The sequence below is a fragment of the Halichoerus grypus genome, chromosome 1 (assembly GCF_964656455.1).
Source record: "Halichoerus grypus chromosome 1, mHalGry1.hap1.1, whole genome shotgun sequence".
NCBI classification, from domain to species: domain Eukaryota; kingdom Metazoa; phylum Chordata; class Mammalia; order Carnivora; family Phocidae; genus Halichoerus; species Halichoerus grypus.
Window position 1 is genome coordinate 7086881 of NC_135712.1, and position 18365 is coordinate 7105245.

The 18365-nt window shown below is 44.7% G+C and overlaps 1 protein-coding gene and 1 long non-coding RNA gene across 8 annotated transcripts in view; one reads left to right on the forward strand and one right to left on the reverse strand.

The window, feature by feature from the left end:
* The window catches only part of ERG (ETS transcription factor ERG), a 235635-nt gene that overhangs the window by 135827 nt on the left and 81443 nt on the right, over nt 1-18365 (forward strand). The gene's annotated exons all lie outside the window — the stretch shown is intronic.
* LOC118552155 (uncharacterized) lies at nt 9940-12014 on the reverse strand. Its single transcript, XR_004925383.2, has 3 exons — nt 11920-12014; nt 10786-10888; nt 9940-10282 (listed from the first exon to the last, which is right to left on the reverse strand). It is a non-coding gene; the product is annotated as an uncharacterized LOC118552155 (long non-coding RNA).

Genomic DNA, 18365 nt, shown 5'->3' on the forward strand with positions numbered 1-18365 from the left:
AAAATTACTAACATTTGGTGTGTGTTTTCCTACTGTATGTTTCTCTCTGTCCTTTTATCCACCTGACTATCCATCCAGGTTTTCTCAGTTAACGTTGTTTTAGATGAATTTCCCCGTGCCACTAAACATTTTCCATAAGCAGAATTTTTAGGCTTCATTATATCCCATCTAAAATAAGTATTATCATTTATATAACCAATATTCTATTTCAGCAAATAATATTGCTTTCAATTTTTCGGTATTTACATTGCAATATATTCTCTATCTATTTGTTTGAAATTCACTTTATTACTACTAGTGCTTACAAAAGGAATTGTTGGGCCAATGGACATACGTATTTTTAAAGTCATATTTTTAACTGGCAATTTAAATATTTGTCAATTTAAAAAAAAATTGCCACTTGACTCTTCAGAAAGATTGTACCCGTTCCTGCCTCTAGCCACGGAGGAGGCCAGTTGCATGCACTCAACACAACTGTGCACATTTTACCCTCTGAGTCTTTGCCATTCTGACAGGCAAAACCGGCATCTCACTTTTATTTGTGTTTCCTTACTTATAGTCTTTCATTACTTTTTTTTTTTTTTTTTTTTTTTTTTGCTGTGAACCTATTTCAACCGGTGGCCACTGTGACCTCTGGATCTATTTCTTATTCATGCCTTCATTCTGTTTGATCAAACTTATTTCCCACACATTCCCCTTATTGAACTTGGCTGAGGCATGTTTTCTAAAGTTTAAGATCATTCTTCATTCTGTCCGTTCTCTTACGCTTCATTGTCTCTTGTCAGCACATACTCCCAGCTCTGTTTGTGTTTTCGAGTGTGAATACTCTGTGAGTACTTCATGTATACGGACCTGTGCGAGCCTTGGAACTCGTTCTTACTGACAGCCTGCCCACCTCTTTTTTGTCCTCAACAGCGACTGGCAAAGGATAAGGGGTTCAATGAATATTTGTTAAAATTAAAAAAATTTTTTTGTTAGTTTTTTTTAAAAATTAAAATCCTTTGAAGTCATAAAGAGAAAATTAAGATGTCAGAGTAATTAATCATTATTGTAGGTTTTAAATGGAAGTTGTATTTCTTTAGAGATATTTCTCCTAGTTAAATAAAAACTAATTACATAGAATTGAATTGGTGTTTAAAAGAGCTTTAGAGAAATGTTTTTAAGAGGTAGCTGTTGTATCTTGAATTCCTAATCCAAATTAACATTATCCTCATAACTGCATAAAGAAAGGCCAGGCTCTGTGCTAGGCATTCACATTATCTCCTGTGATATTCATGCCCCCAGATGGTGTTGCTTTTTGTACACACAAGGGTAGAGGATTAGAGAGGCTGAGGATCTTGCTTAGGTAACACGAATCCATTTGTCTCCCCTCAATTTATCATCCTATGATCTCTTTCTCCTGCTCTTTGCCCTCACCTCAAATATTAAATGGCTGTGTAGAAGACTGTTGTATCAAATGACATAGTGATACATGAAGTAACTGAATAATGAAAATTATTGTAACTGGCTAATTTTGTTGCTACTCTTGTGTGAAAAACTCCATAGGCAACAATTATTCTACTTTTGGTGACTAATCAAGATAAAATGCCAGAAAATTCGAGACCTAGAACTCCAGCACCCATCTGTATTTGCTTGGTGACACGAATTCTTTCCCATATTTGGCAATATCCAAGGGGCAGTGGTTCCAGGTTCCAAATCAGCTGCTGATTTAAATTTCCTCATCCCAAGTGTCCACTTCCTTGCTCTCGCCTTGGCATCAGCCACAAAAACGCAGCCCTGTTTTCCATCAGGCCTTACAAGTCTTTCAGCGGGGTGCTCGTGGGATTCAACGCTGGGAAGAACGGTAACCTTCTGTTGTGCACAGATAAGTGTTGAGACACGTAGAAAAGAAATGCCAAGGCCAAGCAGAATTATTTATTTTTAAAGCCACATCATAATCCAGTCATAACATGGACATCAGGGCTGTTACTTCCCATGCTTTTGTCCAAGACAATGCATGTCAAGTTCTGGAGAACGTAGTCAAGAATGTTTATAACGTATCAGGCAAAGAACCCACGCTCTTGAATTTCACAGAGCCACTTTTAAATCATTCCACCTTGGTGACTGAACAGCTCTCTTCCCCTTATAAAATTACAGAAGAGCAGATTGATTTTTTTTTTTTTTTCATGGATGCAGAGTCTGTCCTGAAGAGAAAACTCCCCCTGCTCTCGTATGCATGTTCCCCCCAGGGCTGGTAGCAAGTGCATCATCCCGTCCCCTTTGGGTCCCACTGGGCCTTTTACTGAGTTTTATTTTTCAGACTTAACCGTAGGCATGGGATGCTCACCTTTGAGGAAGAGGAAGCTGTTGAAACAACACTTCAGAATTTGTCAACACAATTAGTTTGTGTCTCAATTTGAGGTAGATTTCCCAAGACGTTGCTCCAAGTTAAAAAAGAAAAAAAAAAGTATGTGTGGTTTAATATTGCGAAGTGCTCCTTGGATCTGTGTTGAATGTGTGTATTCCCTGATATTCCAAAGAGCTACAGAAAGCTGAAGGTGAAGTAGAGCACCTGCAGCCTGTGTTTATCTCGTGCCCGGGGGACACTGATAACCCTCCGTGTCTTCACAGCATCCTTAAAATAGCCTCTGTGGGGAAAGGATTGGTCTTATCTTGCTTTCAGGGGAAGGGAGGGGAGGAGGGAAAGGGCTAGCCTGGGAGACGATGGCCGGAGCTTAATGCTGTGGGAGCCGGCAGATGAATTCACCTCTCCTGGGCCTTTGCACCTTCTTGGGGAAAATGGAAATGGTCTTCCTGGCCTTTCACCCTTGACAAGTACTTAACCTCACAATATCTGGGTTTTTCCATCTGTGAGAGGGGAATAATAATAGTCCCTACCTCCCAGGATCCTGGTGAGATTAACTGAAAGTTACTGAGTGCATACGAAGTACTTAATAAACGTTAGCTAATTTTACTATTCACTCGAGTCAAATAAATTTTTCTTCTAGGAATAAAATCAGGAAATCCACAAAAGCTTTTTGTTTTTCTCTTTTCATTTTCTGCAACAGTTTGTGAATTGAGGTTGGTTTTTTTTTTTTTCCAAGTAGCCAGTGTTCCTCTAATATGTTCTTTTTCCTTTATTATGAAGTAAAAACTCTTACAGACAGCGAGTTCTCCGTTACTCACAGCTCTTTATCTGCCCTGGAGGTGACCTGCAGCTGAGTCTATGCGCAACCGCTTTGGGAGAAGACACTTGGGGCTTTGTCACTCCCTGCTTCTCTCTGTACTTCTCACCTCCATGCTCCTTCCCTCCTCTTTCTCCCTCTTGGCGATAGCTCACAACCCAGTGGAGGGCTCAAAACCATAAGGGACAACAGTAATGAGGAGGAAGGACCCTTCTGACCCTTGAGGATGCTCACATCACATTTCACATCACGTTGGGTGTCCCGGATTCTCTGCGGCCTCTCTCCTCCCAGGGACCTGGGACGAGGCAGGCTCTTCAGTCTGGGAGAAAGACGTACTGGGAAGACTGGACTCAGTGCCTGGTAAATGTCATCAAAACCCCTAGCCACACGTCGGCTTTCGAGTTCTATCTTTTACTTCACCATATGTGAACTCTTAGAATTAGAAGTGCATTTAGAACCACATGTAAAATAAGAATATTGTCCAAGGTCAAATACACATGACTATGAATTATCTGACTTGGGAATTATCCATCCCACCCATGTGAGTTCACGCAATAGTCTTGTTGACTTGGCCTTTTGAGCCAGAGCCCATGAGCTCTGTTAAGTCTGCGTGAAGCTTTAGAGGAGGAATAAAGTTTACTTCGCTAGAGAAGTGTCCCTGTGAAGAAAACCACTGTTTGTTTCTTGGGCTTTCCCAACAGAGTTACCTTCTGTCCTCCTTAAAAAGCCGTTCCCATTGACTCACTTCTATGGGAAGCACAATCGTACCGCAAACAGTTTTGATAAGAGGCTGCTTATGAAATAAGCACACATATATTTTGGTGAAGCCTTGTTCTTTGGGGATGGAAAACATCTTTTTTTAGATCACATGTTTACTGCTTTGGTAAACAGTAAAATGCTGCTGCAGCAATTGCCTTGAGGATAAAGGGTTTGTAGACAGATACTTCCTGCGCTCACTTCCTACGCAGATAGCCAGGCCAGCCAGAGGCACATGGCAGCAGGAAGGGCTCCCACTGGAAACTTCCCCGCACATGTGTGGCTCGCCATTCGCTATCTCTTCTCCAAGGGGGCTAAACCTGTTGCTACAGATCTTCTGGCAGGATCCTCTATCTCGAAGCTGTGGAAAATCCAGCGTCTCTAAAGTCGTGGCTTCAGTCCCTCGTTCCCATCCTTGCTCTTGTCTGCTTGCTGTTGTTGACGGAGATAAGTGTAACCAGACAGTCATGTCCGTGAGTAAGAGGTGTGTCGTGGAGGCACCTCATTCTCCTGTGAATCACTGTGAATGATGAGTGAGTCTGCCTTGGTAGTTGGTGGAAAATAAGCCTCTTGGACATTCAAGTGCAGTTTTTTTTTTTTTTGTTTGTTTTTTTCTGGGGTTATTTAGAGTAAAGGTCATTTTAGATTTTGCTTTCTTCAAGCAAGCAGAGATCGCCAGATTTGGGTACAAAAATCTCAGAACACAGATTGTTCTCTGTGCTGATTTTACACCGGCTGTTAAGTTCCAGTGAATGCATTGTTTAGGTCCTTTGAACCAAAGCACATAAAACCACAACACACAAACATTGAACAATGGGGCATCATCAATTATCCATCTACAGGATGTGTCCTTACCGACTGGCCCCTTTGTAAGGGAAAATAATATACCAAGTCAACAAACAGTAACACTGAACAATAAACTAAACAAAATAAACAGCACCTGAAAACCACTCAAGTCAAGTATGGGCAGAACTCCAAAGAGTGATGTTTACATACTCCAAACACGGAAACCTCCACCTCCGCCCGCATCTCCTACAGGTCCTGAAAATAATCAGAAAACTGAGCTGCCTTTAATTGTTGGGTCACATCATGGTAAAGCACCTCCTTTGATGATCCAAAAGCTCCTGGGCGCTTTGCTTTGCAATGTCAGGAGCACAGTGTCCGGTAGGGCTCCTCCTCCCATACCTACTCCAAAGGTGTTGATGACCGCCAGGTGGGGAGGCCGATTGTACTTGACCCCGAGAAGCTGCCAGACGTGCTTAGATGTAGTCCTGTCTCATGAAGAGGCTAGTACATGAGTATACCCTAATGCTTTTATCTACAATCACTCAGTACACATACCTAGCTTGCGTTGACGTGGACTTGCCCAAAGAGATATTTTCATTTGTTGATATACTTCTGCTCATCTTGTTGGAAGACGCTAAAATCTTAGGATCCTCCTGTTGGAGTGAAGACTGCTTTCCTCCTCTGCACCTTGATTGTGCAGCTTTGTTAGGTTTTGCTGAAACTCCCTGAGGCGTCCCCCGACATGCCTCCTTTCAGAGGCTACCTTCCACCACCTCTGCTTCTTTGCAAACTGACTTCTCTGATCTTCTCAGTCTATATTGGTTCCAGTGCCCCCAGAATCATGGTTTTGTGATGCTGGTGCAGGGCTTTACAGCCGATGGGCTTGACTTTGATACGGGATGGAGCATACCCTATTGGCATCCTCCCTGCAAATCCCCACTGCTTGTTGACTGGGGCTTGTGGTTGGTTTTGTTTTGTCTTGTTTTCTTTAGCCTGAAGTGGATACACGTTCAATATATCCATTGAATAACATATTGTTCAAACAACAACAATCATAAAACCTTTGTTCTTTTCCTCCCATTTCAAAAACAATTATTGTAGGATTTAGAAAATAAGCATTTAGAAAAGGAAATTAAAATAATTGATTTTACACCATGAAGGGTCTGTGAAGACTTGGTACTTATTTTATTTTATTTTTTTGGTCTTTTTTCCATGCACAGAGACATATTCTTTAGAAAGTAATAACGTTTAAGAAATTAAGCTCATATTTAAGAGTCCTTTCCTACTCACTTCCTTTTTTTCCAGAATGGAGAAGAAAAGAGGAGTAAGGGTTGAATTTCTTATCATCCTCTTTAGAGATTAAGTCTCCATATTCTGTCTTGTGGAGCAGAACCAGCCTGCCTGAGGCAGATCCTATCTCCACAGTGCCTTGGCAAGGTGACTTCACCTTTCTGCACCTCAATTGATCATCTGTAGAACAGAGTGAGTTATGAGAATAGTGCTTGCATCTTGATGGTTCGCCCATTGAGTCACGTGCATTCAGGTGCAAACAATGTTTGCTGTTAGGAGCTCTTTGGTTACTCACCCTAGTCTTGTTCCTAGTATTTAATTTACTCTCATAGCTTATCTGCTTTTTTTGAAGTAATCCATTCTTGACTGTGTTTGTTTCAGTGTTCGACTTTTGAAAGGTATCCTCCAATATGTTTTGGGTATTTATCTAAAGAGACATTGATCTATTTCATCTAAAGAAATGAGAGTCTTTCCCTATATATTATTTGCTTCTTTCTCAGGCTATTTCTTTGAGGATAGTAGACACACCATAAAAGAGTCCCCACTGGGGGTTCATTCAATGGTTCAAGCAACATGTGACTTAAAGTTTTAGCCGCTGAACTCAGCTGCATTTTCACGAGCCCAGAAAACCAACAATTTTGAGGATCCATAGAAAAACCAAGATGGAGGACTGTGAGGTGTTCACTGTCACCTCCTTCGTCTTTTCTGTGAATGAATGAATGCATTCCTGCAATGGGGAGCGACAGCTGGTCTCTGGAGGGGCCCTAGAGTAGAAGAAGTCAAATGCTAGTTTGAAACGGTTACTACAGCTGGTTCGTTCTTTACAGGAGGAGAGGAAGCATCTATCAGATTCTCATATTGCCAGCTAATGTCCATGATTAAGGACCTGGGGAACCTCCTTGAAGACCAGAAACTCTCAAAACACTGGTTGTTAGAATTCAGGATTCTGTGCCTTAAGTTATATGGCTGTCATCATGTCATTTTTTATTCGTGATGAACATGCCTAGTAAGCAGCAGGCCTTTATTAGATATCTATTCAATAACAAATGACTATCTACCTGGGTGATAAATGCATGACTGAGTGCATTAATTAGTACGGTGACACTTGCCCACATGTTGTGGAGAATCCATTCATTTAATACAAAGAGCAATTATTGACTTCTTATTATCTGCACAGCATTGTGTTAGTTGCCCCTACAGCTGATGAGGGAAGTTGTGCTTTATGAGAAGACAGAATTATTTCTATATCTTGGGACCAGTGTCTTGAATGTCCCTGTGTCACCTGTGAATGCCCTAATGTTAGACTTAAGCATGTGTGTCCTAAAGAACCTGCCCATGTTAGGGAAGGGGAGATGATCACGGGGCTGTCCAGCATCTGTGATTGGAACATTTGTGAGCGTGTGCCCGATAAGTGTATGCCCCTCTCTGGGCCACAGCTGGAGATGCTTTCCACATGAAAACTAGAAGCAGAAATACGGTTCTGGCAGCCTGCGTTCTGTTACATGACACCTGTCCGGATGGGGCAAAACCAAGCAGTGCTTTCACTTTTGCTAAGTGGCAAGACCTACACTGTTTATATGTCCAAGGTTTGCCTCGGGTCGTGCCTGTGTTCAGCTGGGTCAATCCATTATGCAGAAAGTCTTTCTGGGCACGCAGCAATGTAGTTGTGTTTAATGCATTATGATGGGCACTATTTGTTTCTCTTTTTTTTTTGTTACTGCAGCCACTCCTTTGAAATTTCAGGGAAGCTCCAACTTAATTTCTTAAAACATACACTGGTTTCCGATGTACTGGTTCACACAGAGGGCTTCCATAATCACCGGTGAATCAGGTGGCGCTTACTCTACTGTAATTATTATATAAATGACATCTGCAGTGGGTATGATGTGGTAGGACATTTTCATAAATAGCTAAGTTCTTTGTATTCGATTGCAGGACAATCTGCTTTATAATAAAGATGAACTTTAATAGCAGTTAACACCAGACTTATCTAAGCCAGATAATAAAACTGGATTTCCTACTGAAATTTTAAGTTTAGCAAACATATTATTTAACTTAGGGAGCCTTACTGGTTCAGGCATTCTATATAAGCCAAAGAAAATGTGATCTTTCCTAAAACCTAATGTATTCTGTTATGTTGGTAATATTTTTTTCTGTGAACTGTTTTTCAACATAATTTATGAATTTGGTTCACTGTTTGTCCTGCGCCTAACACAGGCATGTGATGTGCTGCTCCAAAATGTTTGTTGAATGAACGAACACATGAACACATGACCAAACGTGTACCAAAATCTTTCCCTAAGTGGAACACGTCTTCAGCAGCATATGTGAATAAATCTGACTTGGTCCCGCTCCTAGCAAAAACTATGATCTATAAAAACAAAAACAAAAACAAAAAAAACAAAACGACAACAAAAAACTATGATCTAGTTTTTAAGGAGTCAAAGAAAAGGCAAAAAAAAAAAAAAAAAAAATCCCCAAAAAACAAAACACTTTTATTTGGGAGTCCAAAAGTTAGAGGAAACTGGATTAGCCATGGAGGGGTCCAGTGTTTCTCAACCCAATTATACTTCAGGTCCGTACACTCTTAATTGTTCTTAGGATAATTAAAAGGAATTCTTAAGAGAACTAAGATGTTGTTGGGGAGAGAATACACATAAAACAATCATAATTTGCCTAATTTGCCCACAAATGCTGGTTGGAAAAAATACTAAAGAAATTAAAGAAATTAAATTTTAATTTCCATTGGCTTTTTTTTTTTTTACTTTCTAACATTATTTTCAAACAAATAAAATTTTGAGACATTTAAAGATCTTTGTGAAAACACCTCCCCACGTGACGATGACTTTCATTAGAACGTGAACCAGACATTCATTCCCCCAGTGGTATAAGCAGAGAAGTTCCTAAACAGAAGAACCAGGGCATTGTCAGACAAAGGAGTTTACATGGAAAATTTAGCAAATTTAGCATTATTCTGAAAACTTCAGACTCTCTCTGGTTGCTGCAACCAGGGATTTACCTAATTCTTGGCATAAACTCAAGCACTTTTGGAAAGTGTGCTAATTCTATAAGGCAAACAGTGGGCCATACCATGCCCCCAAATGGCAAATATTTTGTTAAAAACTGTCCACAGGTAGCGTATTAGTTTCCTAGGGCCGTCATAACAAATAACCACAAACCCGGTGGCTTGCAAACAGAAATTTATTGTCTTGCGGTTTAGGAGGCCAGAATCCAAAATCAGGGTGTCAGCTGGGTCAGGTGCTTCTGGCAGCTGTGAGGGAGAGTGGGTCCCAGGCCTCTCCCAGCTTCAGATGGCTGCCTGCGTTCCTTGGCTTGTCACCACATCCCCTGAACTCCACCGCTGTCCACCCATTGCCCTCTCTGCGTATCTGGCCGCTCTGTCCTCTCTGGTCCCTTCCAGAGGTGTTCTTGTTGGATTTAGGGTGTGCCCTCCTCCAGTATGATCTTCCCCCAATCCTTGCCTTCATTACATCTGCAAAGACCCTATTTCCAAGTAAGCTCGCATCCTGAGGTTCTAGGTGGATGTGGGTGGGGAGCACCGTTAAGGCAGGGGGGAGACAAGGTCTCCAGCTCGGCAGCTTCTCTCGGGCTTTGGAAGAGCGGGCGGCCGCTCCTCGATCATCCTCACCGCCGAGTGCCGATGCTGGGATTCCGGCATGACGCTTGTGCAAGGACCACTCGGGAATCTGTGAATGCTGTCAGTTTCCCGGAAAAGCACGTTGGGCTCCTCGGCATGCATGTCAGCCATCACACCGTGAAATCCAGTGTGATGATCAAAATCACAAATCACTGTAAGGCAGCGTTCGCCCTACAGCTGCTTCAGTTTCACAAGATACTGGGTGTGATGCTGTGGTTTTTCCTTATCTCACAGTTTTACTTGGTGGATGTCAAGAAGTGCAGCAAGGTTGGGGCCTCCACAGGGCTCATCGGCATCACGTGGGGGCCTGGTTACGCAGGCAGCCAATCACCCTCCCCATCGGCCCAGTGTAGACGCATGGATGAGTGTGCTGTTTACAACTTACTAAAAAAAAAAAAAGTGATTCCTGTGGCTTTTTTCGCTTAAGTCCTCAAGCTGAACCTCCACGGCCCTAAGACTAAGCTCATAAAATGGCATCATGTCCCGTGTTACTGGCAGGCACCATGATTTCATTTTTGTCTTCTGGCTTTGATATCTGCCGGTGTCATGTCTTGTGACGTGGATCTGTCGCTAAACAAACAAGTGAACTTCATCTTAGCCCTGACCATGAAGGCTCTGCAAGGTTTTCCTGGGAAAGACATGCAAATTTCAATCAAGGACCAGTCAGGAGCTCTTGTTATGTTGTTTGTGTGCGCCCTTGTCTACTTGGAAGGCACTCGATGGTCCCCCCGGGATGAAAAGTTGACCAGCCCGTCTCCACCTTGCCTCTGGCTAAGACACGGGAAAGCTCCCAGCGCGACTGGGAAAACTGGACCCAAGGAATGCTCTGCTTGCATCTCATGTAGCTGCAAATGCAGAGGTGACATAAAGCCCTGTGAGGCAGAGGTGAGTCCCTCAGGGTGTCCTTCACGACTCCTGCCCAGGAGTGGCAGGAAGAGCATTGTGGATCACGCAGTGCACGGTCTCCCGACTGTGTCCCTGGGGTAGTAATATGGCCCACAGGGTGCTTGCACTTCTCCCACACTCCTCTCTCATTGTGTCACTAGAAGCCGGTGTGAGTGAGACCGGCCTTGAAAGCTCAGCCCCGTCATGTACAAACACATCCGCGAGGCCTCGAATGTCACAACTTACCCATTGGAAAAAGAAACCGGGTTCAAGGGGTAAGATGAGACTGAACGTCAGCCTGGAGTATTTTGAGAGCTGTCTTTGGCCATCGTGAAGCCTGGACTGAAACCTTGGGAGAGAGAAATTTTAGAACATGCTAAGTGAATGTTCTCATTTCCCCCCTTTTATTACTTGTTTTTTTAGAATCTGAGGGAAGGCCCACTAGCAGACAGCCTGGTTGTACATAGCCTCTGTCCTTCATGTCACTTTGTACATGTGCTCACGTATTCTTGTTCACGTGCTCTGTGGGGTCTATCATGTTCCCGCCTCGGTCTGTAGCCGCCTCTAAGGCACAGGGGCCTTATCGTTTATCTGTCTGCTGTTAATACCATGTCCATAAACACAACCCAGTGGCCCCGTATAAAAGAATGCTCCAGGGGCATCTGGTGGCCCAGTCAGTTGAGCGTCTGACTCTTGGTTTCAGCTCAGGTCCTGATCTCAGGGTCATGAGATCGAGCTCTGCTTCAGGCTCTGCATTTAGCGGGGAGTCTGCTTAAGACTCTCTCTCCCTCTCCTCCCTCTGGCTCATGCACTTTTTCTCTCTCTCTCTCAAATAAAGAAAAATAAATCTTTAAAGAATGCTCCAGAAAGCTATTGCCTGACTGGTAAGTTAAGTGACGTCAGAGGTTTCTCTTCAGTGTTGTGAGAGTTATTTTCACCAGAGGGTACTCTAACCAAGTGGTGTTGTACGTGGCCTACTTGGTTAGCCCAGTCGGTTACAGCATGTGCTGATAAAGGCAAGATCACAGGTTTGCTCTTCATGAAAGCTAATGACTTCTCAGAGATTAAAAAAAAAAAAAAAAATCCCCCTTCTGTGACCACAAGATGCATTTACTCATGCAGTACCCTGCGTGGTTGGAGGAGAGGAACCCAGTGCAAGCAAGGGGCCAGCTCCATGCAAATGTCTCTACTGTTGGACAAAAGAAAAAGAAAAGGAAAAAAAAAAACCCCACTCAAGTCGTGTTGCTGTTAGCAGATATGTGTTCCTGCATGAAAGCAGCTAAACCCAACTACCCTACAGCTAGTGATTTTATCTAAAAATGCCCTGAGCGACTTTTCACGCTAAGGACCTCCAGGGGCTCGAGCTGAGGTCCAGGTTACCTGAGTTCCGAGCAGAGCCGTGACCCGCCTCTCCCCCGGCCTTTGTCATCGGCGCACATCTGCAGAAAGAGGCCGTTTACATGGAATTCAAATCTGGTTGTTTAGTCTACAAGGAGGAGGGGAGGATTCTGTCTCTTTAATGTTTATAACGGTTGGACAGAGCTTGTCGGGTGAAGGTTAATTGCTCTCCGGTTTAAGCAGTTGTGTGCCCAGATGGGTTATCAGAGCTGAACACTCGTTACAAGATTAATCTCATTTCCGACAAGACTTCCCTTTCCTTCAACTGATTTTCCCCCAACCATTGGAGCTGTCATCAGCCGTTAAAAGAAAGGCGGATTACTCTGGGATATGAATGTGGTATGCAGAGAAACAATGCAGAGCGCTGTCATATCTCAGGGAACATCTTTAGGAGAACACATTTCGGGGGTGTTACGAAGGCTCGGGCTCATAAACAGCCAGGACAATCGGGCCACTTAAACCCACACTCCCGTGAAAAGGCCCAAGGCAAAAGCAATTGCCTCTCTCTGGCCAGGACCCTGCTCTTGTAATACAGAATGACATGTTACAGGCTTTGTTCCCTGTTGAAGATTTTTTTAAAAACTGTCTTCCGATCAGATCTTCATTCTTAAGGCCCTCCACCTAAGCGGTGGGGGGTTTTGTTTGCTGCGTCCACACTGAATTTCTGTGGCAGTGGGCACCTGCAGTGAGGCTCTTTCGTTTAATTCCTGTGCCCATTTCAGACTTCGGTTTAATTTTGGAGAGCTCATCACGTATTTGCCTAAAGACAGCAGGCAGATTTTTCTTTATTTGATGACAGGCAGCTTCATGTCTATGGTGTGTCTCAAATTCTTCCAGGAGCATGGCAGACGAGCAATACCACGTTATCCCTTTGGGATTTGGCATGTGGGAATCAACTCATTTATTTATTTATTAATGATGTGTTGGACACGCACAGTGACCATCGGTGCGGGGCGGGGGGCGGTGTGTATGAAGCAGGACAGATGGACTCATGCAGTGGTCTCGATCCAGAGGGGTTGGGAGATGTGACAGACAAATAGGGCACAGTGGGACAGTGATGATAGAATCTATCAGCAGTAAAAAGTGTGGGGGACACACAGGGTGGCAGGGTTACAGGGGCTCCAGTGTTGATAAGGTGACTGGGGAAGGCTGTCAGGCAAAGACAGAAAGGAAACGTGAGAACCGTGGTTGCATATCCCATGGGAGAGTGCTGTGCGCTGAGCGGAACAGCAAGGGCAAAGGCCCTGAGGCAGGGACAGGCTTGGAGGCTGAGAACAGTGACTATACTTGTGTGGTCGGTGGGGAGAGGTGCTGAATACACAAGAGGCATTGTGGCCTCTTGTGACCTAATTCCTCAGAGGCAGCAGTGCGATGAACCTCCTCGCTAACAAAGACCTCATCTGTGTCAGGTGGAGTCCGGTGCAGCCTTCCATCAGGTGTGACAAGACTGGCGAATGCCTTGGCCGTGGGGTACCAGTGAAAGGGGGAGGGGTGCCCTTTTCAGGGGCCCAGAGTTAAAAGCGTGGAGAAAAACGTCGATTACTTAGGTTGCCATCCCTTCTTCTTCCATCCCGTGTCCTATATGTTGTCTCTCTTCACGGGCTGCGCTGGTTTCCAGCATTCTCCAGTTTCCTATGTCTCAGAACCACTTTGCAGCTACTTCAGTCCCAGGCCATTTGGTGTGGCGTGCTCAGTGGTTAGACAGGCCCTTTGCACGGACGGAGGCAACTGGGTTAGAATGCTGGGGCTTCCTGCTGATGTGCGCTAGGCAACTTAGTCAATTTGCAAAGGCTCAGTTTCCCCATCCCTACAATGGGTGTGACAGTAGGCCCTCCTTTCCAAGGCTTGTTTGTGGGTTCCATGCATGAGTTCACACAAGCACTTAGGGATCCTGCGATGCTGTGATATGTTGTTCACAGCGGTTATTGTCACGAAGTCCTATCGTGTCTATAATGTTTCCTTTACCTAGACTCATCCGTCTCCCTGAGGATAAATTATCATTAAGCCTGGAGATAATTTTTTTGGTTAGAGACTTATTACATGTTCTCCAAATAAAAACGAGGAAGCTAAGTTTTCCATTTCCCTGTCCTTCCTCTCCTGTCCTGCTCAGCGTAATTCCGCTACCATGTGTCCCCACACTGTTACAGTACCATTGACCCTGTTTCCTCTGCTGCATCTCTCACCCTGTGACTTATTCACCCCATAGCTGGGAGCCTGCACCTCCCACCCTGCTTCACCCATTCTGCCCATCCCCCACTCCTGCCCCTTTCACTCTGTTTCTTTATGTGGAAAAGAAGGGACAGTTGCCACCTTCTACATGGGCGGGACTCTCTTGGTTTTTCTGTGGCCTTGTAACAGCAGGGTGTTTTATCTCGTGGCTTGATGAGATTTTTTTAAACCCTCAAGATGCCCATGGTTTTCAGGGCAAAAAGCTGAGGAGGAGAAGAGAGGCAGGATGAGGGTTGGAATTGTTGGTGCGGGGTCTCTCCTGAGCCTTGGAGGGATGGTGGCATTGACGGCAGAGCACAGCCCCCACTTGGGGACCCAGAGGGGCTCTGTGACCCTAGAGCACCTGGGGCGAGAAGAAGAAGGTGTAGCCCAAGACGCTCGGCCAACGTGCAGACAATGGGACGTCTGAACACTTGGGAAGATGGCGCCCAATGGATTCCCATTTCTTGGCTTTCCCCTTGAGACATTCACCGTTTCCCAGAGGCGTCCTTCTAAGGAATACACAAGCCATGAGTGCTTTGGGGACCATTGGGTTGAGAGAAGTGACAGGAAATTCTCAGGCATGACCATTTTTGTCAGTGGATTCTAGGACCAACAATGGGGCTTGCCTCTCACAATGACTCAGTTGGTGACTCACATCAACAAGAATTGCCCTCCTACATTTTCCTGCTTATGGGAAGGAAACACTCCTTAAATACAGATTTGCTCATGAGTAGACTTCTAGCCATTCTTCTATAGCCTAGCCCTACTCTGATGCCATCTGAGAAAGCCATTAGGCTCATTTTCCCAACTTCCTTCTTTGAGGTTACATATCTATCTGTCTCTGTCTCATCTATCTGTTTTTAAAATTTATACCTGTTTAGTTCCAAACCCACTCACTTAACATAGGTAGGATTTAAGTAAACTTTAAAATGTTATCGATTTCATGCCTTTAAATACAGCTTCATTTCACAAAATGGCAGCATCCCCAAACCCCATCTTCCCCATGACCTCCCACCTGGACTGTTTTCTCTGTGGCCACGGAGTTGAAGGACATTTCCTCCAGGGTATTTGTAAGCACTTCTTGGTTTCTGACACTCCCAAATTTGAGTCAGTTTCCCATACGTCAAGGCAGGATTAAGTTTGAATCATTCCTATTTCGCCACTCACTGGTATCTAAAATAAATGTTTTCTTATTTAAAGTATTTTTCAAAAAGAGAGAGGGAGAGAATGGTTTTATATAGAGAATTGAATGTAAGATCATGTTTTTTGTTTTAAGATTTTATTTATTTATTTGACAGAGAGAGAGCACAAGTAGGCAGAGTGACAGGCAGATGGAGAGGGAGACAGGCTCTCTGCTGAGCAGGGAGCCGGATGTGGGGCTCGGTCCCAAGACCCCAGGATCCTGACCTGAGCCGAAAGCAGCTGCTTAACGGACTGAGCCACCCAGGCGCCCCGAATGTAAGATCATGTTAATATAAAAAAAGGGGGGGCTCAGCATCCCAAAGAACAATGGAAAGCTGAACAAGTGAGATGAAGGAGTTTATGCTAAAGACGAATTATTTCGTCGAGCCCTCACCTGCCTGGACTGAGTGTGGTTGACAGCGAAGCGGGGCTGGAGGGATTGGAAATCAGATTTAGGAGACTGCTCACGGTGGCTCGGTTCAGTACAGAGTGTCCGTGCAGTGTCCGCGCTATGTCCTGAGTCACAAATTTACGTTCAAGAGGTAATTAGCAGGTCCCTACTCAACCCAAGCAGCCCAGGGTGCACCAAAGGGAGATTCCTGGGTGTCAGACTTCAGGTTCAGAAATGCCCCCAGAAATGCAATTAAAGCTTCCAGATCAGGACCTTTGGTCCTTCCTCACTAAGAAGACCCAGGCTCCACTCTCCTGCCCCAGCCGAGAGTGTATTCTCCTGGCCACGCGCCTGCTCCTGGAGCCTTGGGGTGTGGACCCCACCAGATCTAGCCAACTTGTGCTCTTGGTTCATGAGTATGATACCTCCCTTCTGTGGATCCACCTTCCACAAGCTTGGTGTGCTACTCCTCTGCAGGAAAACCTTTCCTCGCTCCCCGTCATGTGTAACAAATCCCTAACTGCTCAGCATCCGAGTCTCGGATGGCACATGACCTATGTTTTAGTGGGATCTGTTCAGCCATTTTTATGAGCAGAGGCACCATGAGGCCACGACTGTCCAAAGGCACTCCTGTTGGCCCCCTTTGGGGACCCAATCTGAGGCTGAGACTCCCTCATACTCAGGAAGCATGTCTTGCAGTCTGTTCCCATGTTCATCTGCTGTAAGGACCCTGACACCGCTCATTCTGTGCAGAGAACACACAGGAAACATGGAACTGGCCGTGAGGGTGGGATGTGATCCATGCATACGACCAATTTTTGAATACAGTCCCTGGGGGAAGAAAGTTCAGAGTTGGGGTAACAAAGGCCATCCAAAAATGACACCCAACTCCCCCAATTATTTCTACTTCATTTCAAAACTTTTTTTTGGAAATAATTTTAAGTTTACGGAAGAGTTGTAAAGATAGCGCAGAGAGTACCCATATCCCTTTACCTAGTTTCCCCTTGTGTTATTGTCTTTCATAACCAGGGTACCTTTGTCAAAACTGAGAAATTGACGTTGATACAATGTTACTATCCAGGAGTCAGGAAGCCTGGCTCACGCACTAAATCCAGCTCATGGCTTTTTCTTTGTATATAAGGTTTTATTGGAATTCAGCCACACCCATTGACTTATGTGTTGTCTTTGACCACTTTTGCACTGTAGTTTCAAAGGAGACCACATGGCCAGCAAAGCCCGAAATATCTATCACTCATTCTTTGTAGAAAACAATACTACCTCCTCCTTTTAAAGAAACTACACACTTTATCCAAATTCCCCCAGTTTTCCACTGATGTCCTTTTTCTGAAACAGGATGCCGCATTGCATTGGCTTCTGCTTTGGGAGAGTGTCATGTTCTTCCTTGTCTTTCACGACCCTGATGGCTGTGAAGAACACTGGTCAGGCATGTTGTAGAATGTGCTTCACTTGGGATTTGTCCCAGGTAGGCAGAGCTTGTAGGTGCTTCGGGAAAAAACACCTAGGAGGTGATGTGTCCATCTCATTGCCTCCGATCGGGTGGATACATGATGTCAGTCTGCCTTCCTGCTGGTGATGTTGACCCGAATCATTGGCGAAGGTGGTGTCTGCTGGTTTTCTCCACCAAAAAGTTACTGCTTTCCCTCTTGCTACAACTTATTCCTTGTCAGTTCAGTTAACTGAAAGTAGGCACTAAGTGCAGTCCACACTCACGCGGGAGGGGAATTAAGCTCCAGAAGTGTCAAAGATTTTGTGGACGTATATCAGTATAACAACAGTAATCAATACACATTTTGCAGGAGATACTTGGAGGGTGTTCAGATACCCTGTTTCTCTTTAAAGTGCTGGCTGCCTGTCCGTACACCTTCCCTGCAGCTGCTGGGACTGTGGGCTTTTGATGCTGATTTTCTTTCTCCCTCATTCCTTCTACGTTTATCACTTGGGATTTTTCTCTAAAGAAGAGTTGTCTCTTCTCCCCTGTTTAGTTACTTGATTGCCTTATTTGTTCACATCAGGAGAGGTATTTGGATCTTTAGTTTGCACTTCAGGTTGTAATCCGATACTCGTAATCCGATACTCCTGTGATTTATTTTGTGGTGCAGCTTGTTCCAACTCTGACCGCTGGGGCATCGGGAACTCTCTCTCAGGTTGGTTCCTGTGGGCTTTTGAGGAGTCTCTGACTCTTTTTGTTTCTCTTTTTTTTTTGAGCACTTCCTCCGTCTCATTTTGAAGTACGTTTTTGTAGACCATGCTGTATTCTGAAAGTGCCCCACGCTTCAAAGCCCCAGCTCAGAAGGAAGTTGACCTCAAACAGGTCTGCAGATCCCGGGCAGCCCGCCATTCGCAGGCTCTGCTGGCCTGGAGCTGAGGGTCGGCCCGAGCAGCCGTGTTCAAGTGTGGAGACGGGGCTGCAAAGCTCTTATCCTTTGGGCCCTGCTGGGGCTCCTCGAAATGGGAAAACAGGAGAGGTGAGCTCCGTGGACACCTAGACAGGGCCGACAAGCTTAGCCTTGCGCATCTGAGCTACTTCCTCCCGAGGTCATGAGAAAGAGAAGCTGCGTTAGTAGCTGAGACTTCTTTCCTCCCCCTGCCATTGCAGTTTAGGAACGTCTTTGTTCAAAAGGCT